Source organism: Bos taurus, chromosome 4 (assembly GCF_002263795.3).
Source record: "Bos taurus isolate L1 Dominette 01449 registration number 42190680 breed Hereford chromosome 4, ARS-UCD2.0, whole genome shotgun sequence".
In the NCBI taxonomy this organism is placed as follows: Eukaryota; Metazoa; Chordata; class Mammalia; order Artiodactyla; family Bovidae; genus Bos; species Bos taurus.
The window spans coordinates 80,659,383-80,679,002 of NC_037331.1; the positions used below are offsets into that span (position 1 = coordinate 80,659,383).

General features: G+C 38.3%; 1 protein-coding gene and 1 long non-coding RNA gene across 15 annotated transcripts in view; both read right to left on the bottom strand.

Moving 5' to 3' along the window:
* The window catches only part of SUGCT (succinyl-CoA:glutarate-CoA transferase), an 875,539-nt gene that overhangs the window by 605,952 nt on the left and 249,967 nt on the right, over window positions 1–19,620 (bottom strand).
* Window positions 9,918–19,620, bottom strand: part of LOC132345172 (uncharacterized) — a 61,344-nt gene continuing 51,641 nt past the window's right edge. The window contains exon 2 of the long non-coding RNA XR_009494332.1: window positions 9,918–12,053. This is a non-coding gene — a long non-coding RNA (uncharacterized lncRNA). The remainder of the gene's footprint in view (window positions 12,054–19,620) is intronic.

Here is a 19,620-nt window from a genome sequence, read left to right on the forward strand (position 1 = left end):
CATCCTTTTTTTTTTCTTTTTTTTCCTTTATTTTTAATTGAAGGATAATTGTTTTACAATATTGTGCTGGTTGCTGCCATACATCAACATGAATCAGCCATGGGTATACATATGTGCCCTCCCTCTTGAATCTCCCACCCCTCTAGGTTGTCACAGAGCCCTGGTTTGAGCTCCCTGAGTCATACAGCAAATTCTCACTGGCTATCAATTTTTTGTATGAAAGTGTATATGTTTCCATGCTACTCTCTCCATTCATCCCACCCACTCCTTCACCCCACCCCCATGTCCACAAGTCTGTTCTCTGTGTCTGCATCTCCATTTCTGCCCTGCAAATAGGTTCTTCAGTATTATCTTTCCAGATTTCAGACACGACTGAGCAACTGATCTGATCTGATATACATTAATAAATAATATTTGTTTTTCTCTTTATGACTTACTTCAATCTGTATAATAGGCTCTAGGGACATCCACATCATTAGAACTGATTCAAATGCACTCCTTTTTATGGCTCAGTGATATTCCTTTTATATATGTACCACAGCTTCCTTATCCATTATCTCTCCATGGACATACAGGTTGCTTTCATGTCCTAGGTATTGTAAATACTGCTGCAATGAACAGTGGAGTACATGTGTGTTTTTCAATTACGGTTCTCTCAGGGTATATGCCCAATAGTGGAATTGTTGGGTCATATGTAAGACCAGAAACTAAATAAAACTCTTAGAGGAAAACAAAGGCAGAACATGCTATAACATAAATCACAGCAAGATCCTTTATGACCCACCTCCTAGAGTATTGGATATATACAATATTTTCTATTTTATATATCCAATATTTTATATTGGATATAAAAACAGAAATAAACAAGTACAAGCTAATTAAACTTAAAAGCTTTTGCATAGCCAAGGAAACTATAAGCAAGGTGAAAAAACAACCCTCAAGATGGGAAAAGATTATAGCAAATGAAACAACTGACAAAAGATTAATTTCCAAAATATAAAAACAGCTCATACAACTCAATACCAGAAAAACAAAAAACCCAATCAATAAATGGGCAGAAGACCTAAACAGGCATTTTTCCAAAAAAGACATACAGGCAGCTAATAAACACATGAAAAGATGCTCAACATCGCTCATTATTAGAGAAATGCAAATCAAAACTACAATGAGATATATCACCTCACACCAGTTAGAATAACCATCATCAAAACACCATCCCTGTTTATCAGTTAGTTTGACTGCGTTTCTACTCTATAGAACCAAAAAGATTTAATCCTAGATCTTTTAAACTGTGCTATATGATGCAAGTTCAGGGTCAGTATATGACTAGAGTTTTCTTGCATAGTGGAGTTTGAGGGAAACAGTGAACAAGAATGCCCAGTCCAGGGATTTCCCTGGAGGTCCAGTGGTTAGGAGTTCACCTTCCAATGCAGGGGGTTCAGGTTCAATCCCTGATTAGGGACCTAAGATTCCACATGCCCTGGAGGCCAAAAATTCAAAACATAAAACAGAAGCAATATTGTAACAAATTCAATAAAGACTTAAAAAAAAAATGAAGGCTGGGTCTATATCTTGTAGACTTATAATCTATTTGCTTTGCACAGGGCCTGACATATTAGGAGGACCTTAAGAGTCGGACATGACTGAGCAACTGAACTGAACTGATACTTATTTGAAAAAAATTTTTTCTTAAAACTGAAGATTTTAAGCCAGCATTTCCCAAATTAGTTTCACAAAACCCTCCATACTATGGAGTATGTTAATAACAATCTTCCCTCTCTTTTTCTCTCTCTGCACCACACACACAAAACTTCTCTGCATTCAAATAAGTTTGGGAAATGAAAGTTCAACAGCTTTTTTATCCTACTTTTCAAAATCCTTAAAGTACTAGAATATTTATGAAACTCCAAAAGAGACCTGGAATTAAAAAAAAAAAAAGTTTCCCAAATTAGTTTGATGATGAAATATTTTTTGGTAAGAATACCAATTAATTCCTCACAGAAGACTGTTCCACAGAAAAGTTTGAAGAAAGCAGGGCAAACTGATTGACCTATATAGGAGCAAGGACCCTGCTGACATCCAGAAGAATCTATAGAGTGTGATCTTTCATTTTCTTCAGTGTTAGTATCACTAACACTGCTTTATTTAAAACCTGATTTAATATTATCCCCTCAAAAATAAACTATGTTTTGCAATTTTATACAAGGCTCTAAATTAAAGTTTTGACTAAACACCAAGAGAATGCCAATTTATTTTACCTTAATCTATACTTTCCATCTAACAAAGCTCTATTTTTTTTAAATATGATAGCTAATCAAACCAGTCCATCCTAAAGGAAATCAGTCCTGAATATTCATTGGAAGGACTGATGCTGAAGCTGAAACTCCAATACTTTGGCCACCTGATTCGAAGAATTGACTCACTAGAAAAGACCCTGATGCTGGGAAAGATTGAAGGCAGGAGGAGAAGGGGATGGCAGAGTATGAGATGGTTGGATGGCATCACCGACTCAATGGACATGAATTTGAGTAAACTCCAGGAGTTGGTGAGGGACAGGGAAGCCTGGCGTGCTGCAGTCCGTGGGGTTGCAATGAGTCGGACACAATTGAGTGACTGAACTGAACTGAATCATTTAGATAGGGTGTTTTTTTAAAAAAAAATGATCAAGAAATCTTATTTATCAGTTGTTCTGAGCAAAGAATGACATTTGCAAAGACCAAATAATTTAAGTTCTTCAGGAACTTCTCTCTACACAGTGTTAAATTAATAATCAGTTTTTAATTACCTAACTGTATATGACAAACTATTTTGCTCTCAGATAGTTGTCCCTCTCTGTTTCCATTCCCTACCATTCATTCATTTCTCCCTTTTATGCCTGGATGACTCCCATTCAGCACTTCATGAAAACTACTCTCAAATGACATCTTAATCACAATATTTTTTTCTCAAAGTCTTCACTTTTTAAAAAATTTTTACATTTTTGCCATACTGTTCAGCATGCAGGATCCTAGTTGCACAAAATGTTCCCCAACCAGGAATGGAACCAGAGTCCCCTGGAGTGGAAGCACAGAGTCTTAACCACTGGACCCTACGGAAGTCCCCTCAAAGTCCTCACTTTTGTTTGATCTCCTTGCCTCGCCCCCAACCACATACTCCTGTTTTACCCTGGAGAGAAACTATACAGTCTTATTTCCTTCCAATCCCAATTCCTCTTACTCTGTGGGATTCCTGTGCCTTTCTCCTCAGTCACCCTCTCCTTCTTCTCCTTCAACTCTGTGACCTAACTCACTCCCAGATATTCAACCATGACTTCTACAGGAATCCTCTCTGTAACACTGACCCACTTCCAAACTCGTCCTGCTGCTGCTAAGTCGCTTCAGTCATGTCAGACTCTGTGCGACCCCAGAGACAGCAGCCCACCAGGCTCCCATGTTCTTGGGATTCTCCAGGCAAGAACACTGGAGTGGGTTGCCATTTCCTTCTCCAATGCATGAAAGTGAAAAGTGAAAGTGAAGTCGCTCAGTCATGTCCGACTCCTAGCGACCCCATGGACTGCAGCCTACCAGGCTCCTCCATCCATGGGATTTTCCAGGCAAGAGTACTGGAATGGGGTGCCATTGCCTTCTCCAAAACTCGTCCTAAATTTTTCAAAGTTGGTAACACCATCATAAAGTTGGAAAACATAAAAGGCTACTCTATCAGTTAAAGTGTAAATAAGAAAGATCTATTTCATGAGAAAAGATAGGAGAAAAATAGACTTTTCTGAATAATGTGAACCATGGTTTTTCCCTGCTGCTGCTGCTAAGTCACCTCAGTCATGTCCGACTCTGTGCAACCACATAGACGGCAGCCCACCAGGCTCCTCTGTCCCTGGGATTCTCCAGGCAAGAACACTGGAGTGGGTTGCCATTTTCTTCTCCAATGCATGAAAGTAAAAAGTGAAAGTGAAGTTGCTCAGTCATGTCCGACTCTTAGCGACCCCATGGATCTACTGGGCCCCTCCGTCCATGGAATTCTCCAGGCAAGAATACTGGAGTGGGTTGCCATTTACTTCTCCCAGTTTTTCCCTAAAGCAGTTCAAATCTATGGGTAGGGTCTGAATAGCAAAAGCCAGAAAATGGCCCCTGCTTTCCATTAGGTCCCTTAGGATGCTATGCAAGAAGTAAATACAAACCCAACTTAGAAGGACTTCCTCAAGTTAAATTGAAAGGGATTTACACTGAGCTAGTCCAATTATCTTTGAGTCTACAATCCAACATACACAATATACAAGAAAATAAGTTTCCATGAGCAGGAGTTGGCAGAAACAATAAAGACCAGAATCAGAATCACAAGATATTCAACTAATGGTGTTTCTAGATAAAAAATATAAAATAACCATGGCTAAAATAAGTTTTGAATGAGGGATAGATTCAAATGTGAAAAAAAGTATAACTTACTCTCAAAAAAGGGTACACCTTTTAAAGACCAAGGTATAGTTTTTAAAAGTAAAAATGTTATTAAAATTCAAAACTCAATGAACAGATTACGGGCTCCCCGGGTGGTGCTAGTGGTAAAGAATCTACTTGCCAGTGCTGGAAAAGTAAGAGACATGGGTTCAATCCCTGGGTCAGAAAGATCTCCTGGAGGAGGAGATGGCAACCTACTCCGGTTTTCTTGCCAGAGAATCTCAGGGACAAAGGCTATAGTCCATATGGTTACAAAGAGTCAGACACAACTAAGGCAACTTTGTATGCACAGGCAGGTTACAGAGCTTATCTGAAATCTGAAAGGAGAATTGTTGCCTGGAATAGAGGTTTTTAAAAACTAGTTAGAATTAAGCGTATAGAGAAGAGATCAAAAATATAAAAGTGATAGCAAGAGACAAGGAGGTTAAAATTAAAACATCCAAATGGAGTTATAGGTACAAAGAATAGAGAAAATGTGGGAAAAGCTATATATGAAAAAATAATGTCTGAGAAATATCCAGAATTAATTCTGTAAGCTCAATGGATCACAAATGTGATAAATAAGAAGAAATTTACATCTAAATAAACCAGAATAAAACTGAAGGATATCAAAAAAAAAAAAGTAAGGATATTAAAATCATCCAAGAGGTTATCTGTCATTTTTAACAATGTCATTTATGCTGGTAGCAGAAACCTCTAGAGCAATAATAGAAGTCAGGGGATAGTGCTAAGATACAGAAACTATGTCAACATAGGATTTCATACCTAACTGAAATATTCTCAAAGAATAATCTTGAAATAATGTCATTTTTAGACTAATAAACTCAGACAGTTTATCACCACCAGATCCTCACCAAAGCAATTTATTTAAAAATATGCTTTATAAAGAAGAAAACTAAAACCTAGAAAGAATGAGATACAAAAGGGAATAGTGAGACAAAAAAATATATATGCGTGAATCTAAAACACTATTATAAAACACTATTAATATATATGAGTGAGTCTGACACACTGTTATTTATTAATTATAAAGCACTATTATTAATAATAATAATTAATAAAGCAGTGTTAGGGATGAATCACTAAGATCTCATTAGGTGGGATGTCAGATGACATCAACAAGATGGCAGAATAGGAAGCCCCAGACCCTCTTCCCCCAACAACAATGTATAGACCAATTCCCCTTATAAGAAATCCAGAAAATGGTTAAGAGGCTCCTGAATCCCAGGTCCCCAGGTGAGTGTGAAACCAGCCACATCAAAGCCAATAAGAAAATTTGTGCCACTCATTTTCTACACCCCTCCCCCCATTGCATCATTATTGGGAAAAATCTCCCAGCTGCTGGCTTCCTGCTGCTACTGCTGCTGCTGCTAAGTCGCTTCAGTCATGTTCGACTCTGTGCGACCCCATAGACGGCAGCCCACCAGGCTCCCCTGTCCCTGGGATTCTCCAGGCAAGAACACTGGAGTGGGTTGCCATTTCCTTCTCCAATGCATGAAAGTGAAAAGTGAAAGTGAAGTCACTCAGTCATGTCCGACTCTTAGCGACCTCATGGACTGCAGCCTACCAGCCTCCTCCATCCATGGGATTTTCCAGGCAAAAGTATTAGAGTGGGGTGCCATTGCCTTCCTGCCAGAGAGCAAAAAAGAAGACCAAAATGTACATCCAATGTGTAGGATTTTCAAGAGGCTGCCTAAGGGACAAGGTTTCCATCTCACTTGTCTCAGAGATACAGTATATAGTATCAGGATACAGTATACTCTGAGGGACGCTGAGGGAAAAAAAGAGAGAGAGAGAGAAAGCTGGGTGATGTGCTATTTGGGTTAGCCAAAAAGTTTGTTCTGGTTTTTCAACAAGATGTTACAGAAAAACCTGAATGAACTTTTTGGTTAACCCAATACTATTCCACAAGATCCACAGGACAGCAAGCAGAAGTCCCTGTCTATTCATTCCAGTTTTTGGATCATCTCTGTGTCTGATTCAGTTGATTATTTTTTATCTTTCTTATCAGTTATTTTTTCCAGCTTTTTCACATATCTACAAATGTATCCACTAAACATTATAAAGCTTACATTTCAAAAGCTCTGGATTATGTTAATTTCCTATAAAATTCTGCAATGTTTCTGTTGAGTTTTGACAGGCACGCTGAATTACTTGAAAGCTCGCCTTGATCTCATCAAGAATTGGCTTTGTAAAGGTTGGTCTATTTCAGTACTGTCCTTACTCCTAGACTTGGGTCCTTATTCAGAGGGTGTGCTTTTTCCAGGTTCCCAAGATAATAATAAAATCAGTGACAAGGCCGCTTTTAGCAGAGCATATTATAATTTATAAAGAATTTCATAGATTTTATTTTCAAATAGGTACTCTTATGAAGAAAATCAAAAGAACATTCAGCACATGCCACAAAACATCCAAAAGTTAATAAGTTATTGTTTGTCCCAGAATATTTATTCAAGCCACCAACATTCATTCATTCAGTACCTGTCTAACATTCACCTATCATAACTTCTGAATACTATATTAGGCATGGGGAGACAAATATGAATAATATACTCTCAAAAGTCCAACATAAAAGCTTATGATCTTGTGGATAAAGGGAGAAACAAGAGGGCTAATAGAACTGAAATGTCTTCTGTCTTTCGGGAGTTCAAATTATTAAATGGTCTTATTGACACGTGGAGCAGCATTCTAAAACCAAAATGTGAATAAAGCCATAGGCACTCATCGTATCAATTAAAAATTGATTTTGGAACAGCAAAGACAAAAACAACAACAATAAAAAAAAGTCTTTAGAAAATGCCATAGCTAAAAGAAGATGTTTACTAACCATGAGTAAGTTTTAAAGTAGCTAATAACAATAGATACTAACCAGGAGGGAAGGCCACCAATGATCTTTGAATCTAGTCAGGACAGTCAGTGAAATTTGTCTTATACTCTGAATATCCTGGGTCTGAGATGTACCCGGCTCACTTGCAAACACAGGAAAGCACAATATTCCCTATGCTGCATTCCTTAAAAATACTAAATACCCACCTTGTTGTCCTGCTCGGGGAATCTGTTTCTGCCTCAATTTCTCTACTAAGTATCCCTTTTATCTTTCAGACTAGAATATTATCCTAAATTGAGAGTGACTTTGATAGGACTCTGAGAACCTACTAACCTAGTAAGTTTTCTAAGCACTTTTGCAAGGGATAGAATTTTCTCCCTGTAACAGATATCACGCTTCAAAGAGCCTGATCACTTGGGATTTTAGTGAAGACTACTCTTTACTGTTTACTACTCACTTTCATCAAGAGGCTCTTTAGTTCTTCTTCACTTTCTGCCATAAGGGTGTTGTCATCTGCATATCTGAGGTTATTAATATTTCTCCCAGCAATCTTGATTCCAGCTTGTGCTTATTCCAGCCCAGCATTTCTCATGATGCACTTTGCATATTAGTTAAATAAGCAGGGTGACAATATTCAGCCTTGATGTACTCCTTTTCCTGTTTGGAACCAGTCTGTTGTTCCATGTCCAGTTCTAACTGTTGCTTCCTGACCTGCATATAGGTTTCTCAAGAGGGAGGTCAGGTGGCTTGGTATTCCCATCTCCTTCAGAATTTTACACAGTTTATTGTGATCCACATAGTCAAAGGCTTTGGCATAGTCAATAAAGCAGAAATAGATGTTTTTCTGAAACTCTTTTGCTTTGTCAATGATCCAGCGGATGTTGGCAATTTGATCTCTGGTTCCTCTGCCTTTTCTAAAACCAGCTTTAACATCTGGAAGTTCACAGTTCATGTATTGCTGAAGCCTGGCTTGGAGAATTTTGAGCATTACTTTACTAGCCTGTGAGATGAGTACAGTTGTGTGGTAGTTTGAGCATTCTTTGGCATTGCCTTTCTTGGGACTGGAATGAAAACTGCCCTTTTCCAGTCCTGTGGCCCACTGCTGACTTTTCCAAATTTGCTGACGTATTGAGTGCAGCACTTTCACAGCATCATGTTTTAGGATTTGAAATAGCTCAACTGGAATTCCATCACCTCCACTAACTTTGTTCGTAGTGATGCTTCCTAAGGCCCACTTAACTTCACATTCCAGGATGTCTGGCTCTAGGTGAGTCTGACTGATCACATCACTGTGATTATCTGGGTCATGAAGATCTTTTTTGTACAGTTCTTCTGTGTATTCTTGTCACCTCTTCTTAATGTCTTCTGCTTCTGTTAGGTCCATACCATTTCTGTCCTTTATTAAGCCCATCTTTGCATGAAATGTTCCCTTGGTTTCTCTAATTTTCTTGAAGAAATCTCTAGTCTTTCCCATTCTATTGTTTTCCTCTATTTCTTTGCACTGATTGCTGAGGAAGGCTTTCTTATCTCTCCTTGCTATTCTTTGTAACTCTGCATTCAAATGGGTATATCTTGCCTTTTCTCCTTTGCTTTTCGCTTCTCTTCTTTTCACAGCCCACTGCTGAGATATTTACCTGATGCTTACCTTTGTGGTTCAACCTGACATCCTTAGATAATATTGCATGCTACATGTGTGCTAAGTCACTTGAGCAGTGTCCGAGTCTTTGTGACCTCATGGATATAGCCCGCCAGGCTTCTCTGACCATGGAATTTTCCAGGCAAGAATGCTGGAGTGGGTTGCCATGCCCTCCTCCAGGGGATCCTCCCAACTCCGGGATCAAACCCATCTTTCTTATGTTTCCTGCATTGGCAGGTGTTTTCTTTACTACTAGTACCACATGGAAAGCCCTTAGATAATATTTGTTTGTTTGCTAAGTTGCTTCAGTAGTGTCCGACTCTGCGTGACCCCATAGACGGCAGCCCACCAGGCTACCCCATCCCTGGGACTCTCCAGGCAAGAACACTGGAGTGGGTTGCCACTTCTTTCTCCAATGCATGAAAGTGAAAAGTGAAAGGGAAGTCGCTCAGTTGTGTCCGACTCTTAGCGACCCCATGGACTGCAGCCTACCAGGCTCCTTCATCCATGGGATTTTCCAGGCAAGAGTACTGGAGTGGGGTGCCATTGCCTTCTCCAGATAATATTACCTGACCATAACTGAGATCATAAGATGCTTTAGAATGTATGGGTCAGCCTCTGCCACCAGATAAGGGTCCCCAGCACCAGCCTTATCCAATCTTTTCTTTCAGCTATATGCTGAATGTCATACACATATGCGGACTACACTTTGTAGGGCCCCAGTACCACCACTCCTAAATAATAAAAGCTTAAATTCTGTCCTGATCCAGTGTCATTTCTCACCCCTGAATGTTGTCTTTGATACAAAAGACCAGAATTCTGCTACTAACTTACTATATGGCCTTAGGCAATCACTTCAACTTGTCAGGTCATAGATCCCTGACAAACAAATTTAGGGTGTTAGACTGATCCCTTCCAGCTATTAAATTCTGTGATTTTAAGATCAAACACGAAATCCTGATAGGAGGATTACAATAAAACAGTGAAAAAGAAAGAAAATGGTCTGGTCGAGAAGATGTTGCTTATTTTATTATGAGTGTTTGGGACTAGCTTATATATGTTTACATGCACTTCGAGACATTTAAAACAAGAAAATTTTATAAGGTAAGAAACAAGAAAGCCCTCACACACAAGATATTTAAAATGTGGCTCCAGAGTTCACAACACCCTCATCATGTATAAATAGAACATAGCATTTACAACCACTTTCTCTGCAATATATTTCTTTTGGCTGAGAGGTAATGTCAACTACATGAATTCTGGAGAACACTAACCTTTGTTCTTTATGTTCCTGAGTAAAGTAATGCTACTTTGTTAAGACATAGTGTCCTTAGGCACTCAATCTGATTATGTGTGGGGGTTTTTTTTTTTTTTTGGTAAATAATTATAATGGCCTCATTCATCAAGCACTCAGTATTGGGTCTGACTCTTTGCATGGTAATTTACATTCATAATATTCTTTCAACAAGCCTGCAAAATATGTATGACTATTCCCCCACTTTACTTATAAGAAAAATCAGGTCTCAGAGAGTACAACAGCTTTGCTGAACACAAATAAGAAACCAAGACAAGAACCCAAGATTATTTGGCTCTGCTTTGCCACTCTTCTCAAACTAACTTAAATCTTCTTGCTATTTAAATAATAATAATAGTAAAATTTATTGAATTCTTATTATGTAATGACTCTTGTAAGCCTCCCAGCAACCTTTTTAGCTAGATACTACTATTATATTATCTCCATTTTACCAGGATGAAAGCTGAAGCATAGATAGGTAATCTGTCAACAGGTACACAGCTTCAAAACATCAATGCTCTCAACCCCCTTCTTGAAAATTGCCTACAATGTGGTAGAAGCTCTAGGTCTAGAGGAAAAGTACTCATTTCTTCTCAAGATTCACAAATTGATAGGTAAGATGATTAGATCGACAAGACATTTATTATAGTCTCAAATCACAAAATTCTTCCATATTTACTACTGTTCCACACATCTACACCTCTATCAAGTATGTATAAAAAGAAATTACCTTACAGGCTTGCAGATGTTCCCACACTCCTATAGCCTTGATTCCCTTCTCTATGAAAACTACATAGGCAAGTTTCTCTGATTATGCCATGAGGACAAGGAGGAAGAGGTGGATGATAACTATTTTTAATGTGTGTTTGACTTTTTATTGACGTATAGTTGATATACAATGTTTCAGGTATACAATAAAGTGATTCATACATATATGAAAGTGAAAGTCACTCAGTCATGTCTGACTCTTTATGACCCCATGGACTATACAGTCCATGGAATTCTCTGGGCCAGAATACTGGAGTGGGTAGCCTTTCCCTTCTCCAGGGGATCTTCCCAACCCAGGAATCAAACTCAGGTCTCCCACGTTGCAGGTAGATTCTTTACCAGCTGAGCCACAAGGGATACACACACATATATATTGTTTTGTTGTTCAATCATTCAGTCATGTCCGACTCTTTGTGACCCCATGGACTGCAGCATCGCAGGTTCCTTGTTCTTCTCCATCTTCCAGAGTTTGCTTGAACTCATGTCCATTGAGTCGGTGATGCCATCCAACCATCTTGTCCTCTGTTGTCCCCTTCTCCTCCAGCCTTCAATCTTTCCCAGGATCAGGGTCTTTTCCAATGAGTCGGTTTTTGCATCAGGTGGCCAAAGTACTAGAGCTTCAGCTTCAGCATCAGTCCTTCCAATGAATATTCAGGGTTGATTTCCTTTAGGTTTGACTGGTTTGATCTCCTTGCAGTTCAAGGGACTCTCAAGAGTCTTCTCCAACACCACAGTTCAAAAGCATTAATTCTTCAGCACTCAGCATTCTTTATGATCCAACTCTCACATCTGTACATGACTACTGGAAAAACCATAGATTTGACTATACAGACTTTTGTTGGCAAAGTACTGTCTCTGTTTTTTAATACACTGTCTAGGTTTGTTATAACTTTTCTTCCAAGGAGCAAGCATCTTTTAATTTCATAGCTGCAGTCACCATCCACAGTGATTTTGGAGCCCAAGAAAATAAAGTCTGTCACTGTTTCCATTGTTTCTCCATTTGCCATGAAATGATGGGACCAGATGCCATGATCTTCGTTTTTTGAATGTTGAGTTTTAAGCTGGCTTTTTCACTGTTCTCTAAAATAATGATATAAATGAATGTTTTTACAAAACAGAAATAGACATAAAGAACAAATTTATAGTTACAAAAGGGGAAAGGGTGAGAGGGTTAAATTTGGATTTGGGATTAACATTTCACACTACTATATATAAAATATATGAACAACAAGGACTTACTATATAACACAGAGAACTTTATTCAATATCTTGTAATAAACTTAATGGAAAAGAACATGAAAAAGAACATATACATATATATATATGTATATATAAGTGATATCATGATATTTTTCTCTATCTGACTTACTTCACTTAGTAAGTAATAATAACTTCTAGGTCCATCTGTCTTGCTTCAAATAACATTATTTCATTCTTTTTTATGGCTTAGTAATATTCCATTGTATATGTACACATCATCTTTATTCATTCGTCTATTGATGGACATTTAGGTTACTTTCATGTCTTGGCTATTATAAACAGTGGTGCTATGAACATTGGGGTGCATATATCTTTTCAAATTAGAGCCACATACCCAGGAGTAGGGTTGCTGGATCATATGGTAACTCTATTTTAGCTTTTTAAGAAATTTCCATACTATTCTCCATAGCGTCTGCTGTTATTTGTTCAGTTGCTCAGTCTTGTCCAACTGTTTGTGACCCCATGGACTGCAGCACGCCAGGCTTCCCTGTCCTTCACCATATCCCAGAGTTTGCTCAAACGCATGTCCATTGAGTTGGTGATGCCATCCAACCATCTGGTCCTCTGCCGTCACCTTCTCCTCCTGCCTTCAATCTTTCCCAGCATCAGGGTCTTTTCCAGTGAGTCAGCTCTTCACATCAGATGGCCAAAGTAATGGAGCTTCAGCTTCAGCATCAATTTACATTTCCATAAGCAGTAAGGCTACCTTTCAATGATGATATCTTTTAAATTATTTCATGCTCAGTTATTTCTACCATTTGACACACTATCCCACCATGGCAGAGTATATTTTCAAATTTAATCAGAAAAATGATCTGTAAGGGATAGTGTTATTGATCACCTAAGACTTATTTTTCTTATTGAAGACATTATAAATAGTATGGTACCAGTCCAAGGAGAGACGCATAACAAATATTTTGTCAAAGAAATGAGATAAACTTCAAAATAGGGAGCAGAAATAATATATGGCCAGTTGTAAAATATGTTTTAAATATCATAAAATTTATGATAAACCTTAATTCCAAATAAACTGCTTGATGTTGTAAACATACACTGTGCTAGAGTGTTTAAATATATATACAAAGAATCAAATTCTCCATTGCAACATTAATTTTCCATTACCTTTTCAATAGTATCCTATGAAAACATACACATATAGAAGATGGATACTTTATGATAGCAACACATTGGAGCCAGTGTAATAAGGTTTATGTCAGTGTTTCCATTTAAGCTACTTTTTTTCAGTAGGTTAATGACTGAACTATAAAAATGCAGTTAAATGAAATCTGGCATATGTGTTCTTAGTAACATTTTAAAAAGTGAAAAAAACAGCAACTGTTGACCATTTAGAAGAAGTTTTTAATATTTTTTTTCAATTATTCTGAGGAGAAGGCACTGTAAAGTTCAAGCAAAGCTTTTAGCAGATTTATAAACATATTTTGAAAGTTTGTTTTTAAATAAATTTAGTCCTATTTTTTCTACAAAATAACCTGTGATTTTAGGCACTTTAACATGTACTTTTTTACCAGATATGACATGCATCAGCAGTGACATTAATATTTTTCTACAGTCACTAATCACAATATTTGGGAGTCTAAGTATTCCTAGATGGGTAACATGAAAACGAGTAATAATGAAATTGAATATAAAATGATACTCCATTTACGATTTTATCTGGATTAACTATTGACAGAGTTGGAAATATTGCCAAGCCTCAAAGACATATCAGTTAAGGTGTCAGCTCTGTTGCTTGCTATTTTGTACCACCCAGGCAAGGTATCTAACTTCTTGGTGTCTCAGGCATCCCATTTTTAAAATGATAATAATAGTATCTATCTCATAGGATCCATTCATTAAAAAAATTGAGTACCTAGTGGTGCAAACAGCTATATACTAGACTTCTTAGAACCTGCTTTATTCAAACACAATTTAAAATCTTCTTAAATCATTGGAAGTTCTCAAAATAAGTACTAGTGATTCTTAATGATTATATGATTTAGAGAGGATGTTTGTTTCACTCTGGTTAGTTCTTTAAGATGGCAGGATGAAGAGCAATGAACCATCTTAAATCTCATTGATTATTTGGCTGTTACAGAATGTCTTCCTAGCATAAATGAGATGTTAGCAAATCTACCCAAAGCATCTGATGTTTAATATTTGCTGAACATCTACTTTATTTAAGAACAGGGCCAAAAATCATATTCAGTATAGACTGACTGGAGTATCTTGAAGAGATAAGAATCACAAGTATGGGATTTTGAAAAGAATGAATTCTAGAGAAAGGAAAAAAATATGCTAATACAATACACAAGATGGCCAGGAATATGTTTGTCACAAGGGTTCAAAGAGCGTGGAAAGTAAGTCTGAATAAGAAACCAAAGTCCAAACTGTGAAAAGCCCAAGGAAGTGTTATATGTGATCAATGAAAGGTGTGTTGACAGTTTTTCCCAAGGTTTAAATTGTTACATGAGGTAATACATATGGTAACTTTTAGCATGGGGCCTGCCACATACTAACTACTAAAAAAATACCAGCAAATAAATAATTTATTTATTAAAATTTTAATTACACACCATTCTTAATACTAACAAAACACTGCCACATGAACCACACAACATATTTCTACTGCTCCTACTTGCCCTTATCATATTGTGTGTATATTGTATATTTAAGACTAAGTTAGATGCTTTTGAATACATTTTAACTGTATTCACTGACATCTAGGAATCAAACGAAAACATACAAAGAGTTCTTAGTTCCTCAGATCACCTAGACTTGGTCTTGATAAAGGAACAAATAACACAAGCGGTAGGTATTAGAATTCAAATATTAGACACTAGATCACCAAAACCTGGTCGAGATTTTAATATCTAAGGAAAAGACCTGGGGCAAGACTAAAGGCCCAAGCCTAGAAGAAAAAGCCCTTTTCTAACAACTATTCAGAAAGACCTGCCATATTCTGTGAATTAGTTGCAATTCAGAGCTAGTACACAGTCTTAGGGATGGCGGCATGCCTTGGGGAATTCTCAAAGAAGCATTTCCTGACCTCCTTAGAAAGCAGAGTCATATCTACTGTTTGGCCCAGCACTAAGTCTCCAGTGCCCAGCAGACAGTAGGTAATCAGTAAATATTTGTTGAAGGACAGATGACAAAGCATATCAGCAGGCACAAGGCATTAGGGTCAATCATCCTTCCAGACTGGAGGCAGAGGAATGGTGAGCCTGAATTCTGTTAAAGTGTCCAGGCAGCTGATCTGGTCAAGATCGATAAAGGAAATACTGAAGCTACAGTCAGAAAAAAAAAAAAAAAAATGGCTTTGATCCTTTAACAGCCTCCAGGTTAAGGAAGCTGGGTTTTAATGAATAAACTTTACAGAGCTTGTGTAAACTCATGAGCAGGAGAGAGACCTGATCAAACCTCTTCTTTGAGGTTCAAGAGAGTATATACTGGAGTGGGGTAACTGGAAAGAGGAAAGGGTGTGCTTGTATAATGGTCCAGGCAAGTGAAAATAAGATAACAAAGTAGGGTTGTGTCCATGAAAGTGGTGACGCAAATCACAGCAGCACAAACAGCCAGTAAAAGAATTTCCCCGACTGTACTTAGAGAATTCAGATGAAACATACAGACATGATCCTTTTTTTTTTTTTTCAATTTAACTGGAGTATAGTTGATTTCCAATGTTGTGTGTTTCAGGTATACAGCATAGTGATTCAGTTATATAAGTACATGAATTCATTATTTTTCAGATTATTTTCCCATATATGTTATTACAGGATAGTGAGTAGAGCTCCCTGTGCTATACAGTAGGTCCCTCTTGGTTATCTATTTTATATATGGTAGTGTGTGTGTGTGTGTGTGTGTGTGTGTGTGTGTGTGCACGCACACGTGTGTACGTGTGTATACTAATCCCAAGCTAATTTATCCCTCTCCTAGAATGCATTTCAATTGACTTATCTGTTCTCAACTGGGAAAGTGAAACACTGACCTTAGATTCAAAATCAGTTACTGTGGGCATCTGTCTGTCTTAATTGCCTTTTTTTTTTTTTAATGTTTTTATCCATCTAGTCAAGGCTATGGTTTTTCCTGTGGTCATGTATGGATGTAAGAGTTGGACTGTGAAGAAAGCTAAGCACCGAAGAATTGATGCTTTTGAACTGTGGTGTTGGAGAAGACTCTTGACAGTCCCTTGGACTGCAAAGAGATCCAACCAGTCCATTCTGAAGGAGATCAGCCCTGGGTGTTCTTTGGAAGGAATGATGCTAAAGCTGAAACTCCAGTACTTTGGCCACCTCATGCAAAGAGTTGACTCATTGGAAAAGACTTTGATGTTGGGAGGGATTGGGGGCAGGAGGAGAAGGGGACGACAGAGGATGAGATGGCTGGATGGCATCACCGACTCAATGGACGTGAGTTTGTGTGAACCCTGGGAGATGGTGATGGACAGGGAGGCCTGGTGTGCTGCGATTCATGGGGTCGCAGAGTCGGACAAGACTGAGCGACTGAACTGAACTGAACTGAACTGAATTGTGGTAAAAGTCACATAATATAAAACATACTATTTTAACAATATTTAACTGTGCATTAAGTACATTCACATTACTGTACAACACTCACCATCATCTATCTCCTGAATTTCTCACCTTCCTAAACTGAAACTCTGTCCCCATTAAACACTAAGTCCCATTCCTCCCTCTCCCACTCCCGCCTGACCCCTGGCATCCACCAATGAACTTTATAAATCTATGAATTTGTTTACTCTAGTAGACTTGCATAAGTGGGATCAAACAGTATTTTTATGCACCTAAAGTATATATTGGATTGTACTTTTAAGGTTAACATAATGGATGTCCTACAGAGTGCACCTTCTTTTCTTTCCCTGTGCTCTACAGTAGGTTTTCACTATTTATCTATATTCTACATAGCAATGTATGTAAGATGTAATCTTTGGAAAAAGCAGTTGACATAATCTGTTGACTTTTATTCCTTCATTTTTCATCTCAAGAAACCTCAAGAAAGGTCTCAAGAAACCTTCATCACAGTTAGGAGCAGCAATTCACCCCATCTAGTTACCTACCCTGGAGAAAGCAATGGCACCCCACTCCAGTACTCTTGCCTGGAAAATCCCATGGATAGAGGAGCCTGGTAGGCTGCAGTCCATGGGGTCGCTAGGAGTTGGACATGACTGAATGACTTCACTTTCACTTTTCACTTTCATGCATTGGAGAAGGAAATGGCAACCCACTCCAGTGTTCTTGCCTGGAGAATCCCAGGGACAAGGGAGCCTGGTGGGCTGCTGTCTCTGGGGTCACACAGAGTCGGACACGACTGAAGCGACTTAGCAGCAGCAGCAGTTACCCACCCACATAACTTCACAGAACACTATTATTTGTCAACAGAATACCCTTTCCCTACCCTCTTGATTTATTAACTCTTTCTCATGTTTCAAAATTCATCTCAGCATCTGATTTCCCTAAAGTTCTTTGATCTCCCTGCAGACCATATATGCCCATAGCAGCCTTCTACAACTTTATCATGGTACCTGTGCTGTGCTGAGCCGCTGAATATGTCCAATTCATTGAGACCCTATGGACTATAGCCCTCCAGGCTCCTCTGTCCATGGGGATTCTCCAGGCAAAAATACTGGAGTGGGTTGCCATGCCCTCCTCTAGGGGACCTTCCCAACCCAAGAATCAAACTGGGGTCTCCTGCATTATAGGAAGATTCTTTACCTTCTGAGCCACCAGAAAAGCCCAGGAATACTGGAACAGGTAGCCTATCCCTTCTCCAGGGGAATGTCCCTACCCAGGAATCAAACTGTGGTCTCCTGCGTTGCAGGCTGATTCTTTACCTTCTGAGCCACCAGGGAAGCCCATGCTGCAAGAAGTATATGGAACAATAACTGGAAACTGATTAATGAAGCCACTGGCATGGAAATGGTATTAAATAATACAGCTCTTTCATTAACTCTTTTTGCACACTGCAGATTAAACAATGAAGCAGACCAGGCTACTCGTCCGAGATGACCACCAAAGACAATGAGTAGACAGATCTAAGATCTCAGTCCCTCAACTCCTCTCCTTCCCCATATGCCTCTTGGCAGCAGACCTCAACAGTGGCTCCAGACTGTAAATTGACAAGGAGACATCCAAGCTCTTGAATCAATTCCTCCTTTCCTCCTACAGATATCAGAAAAGGAAAAATGTGAAGTGAGAGCTACCCAAAATACAAACTGAACTTAGTATATCTTTGAGGCCAGAAAAAAATCAGGGGAAAGTAGATCTTTACTGACTAAAAATTATAACTCTCCTCACTTCTCTTCAAATTCAGGCCAAAATTATATTTTCCCTTTCTGTAATAAATCAGGGGATTCATGAGTATATTGGGGATTCTGTCTATAGGCTTAGAGTTGGCTAGCAATATACAAAAGTGGATAATTAGGTAAACAAAAAAAAAATTAAATTCCTGCTATCAGATCTCTCTTTGCATTAGTTTTTAGTACCTTTGTCATCAGCCAAAGAAATTCAATCAACAAAATCCATGAAGAACTATCCATTTACGATATCCATTTGCAATAGTAAACATGAACTTTGCCTTCTGTTCCATGTAACAGGAACTCACTGCTCCATAAATGAACACATTCCTTTATGATTCTGCTGCATCTTATTACACCAAAAAACTTAGTTAACATACTTTACACTGATATTCTTCTTTAAAATTACATCTCTCGTCATAATAACTTCCAAATATGTTTCTAGCACTCTACTGTAGGCAGGGAGCAAGACAAAGAATAAAGCATTATTTCAAGACCCTGGTGAATATTAAAATTCTGGTTAGAAAAGTATTACACTTTATGGGTTCCAGTGCATAATAAGGCATTGTAATTTCTTTTCACTACCTCAGGGTTAAGTTATCCAACACTCAGAGAGCAAATGTAAAAATGTCCCTTCCTCTGTTTCACAAATGAGAAAATGAAAAAAGATGATGCTTTTCATTTAAAGAACCTCTTGGTTATTGACAGATAATATTTAATAATGCTGTCACTGCCTAACCAGATCACAGCTCACTTACTACAATCTGCTTGCTTATAACCCCTGTCCCTTAAGTGTCCTAGTCCTCTAGAACATGGTCCCCCTCTTAACCATAGTTGGGGGGAGTTAGAAAGTGACACTTGACCAGAACAGATCATCCAGAGGCCAGCCAGTGGCCTATGCCTGACCAAAACTTTCAACTGTTCCAATCTCATTAGTCTTCCAAACACATCATATTAGGAAAAGAAGAGAATGGACCACTTAAGAAGCTAGTAGTAAAAATATGCAATAAAAGTGAGTCAGGAACATGGCAAGGCAATAATACATGCACTCCAAAATAAGAATGGAGCTAAAACAAT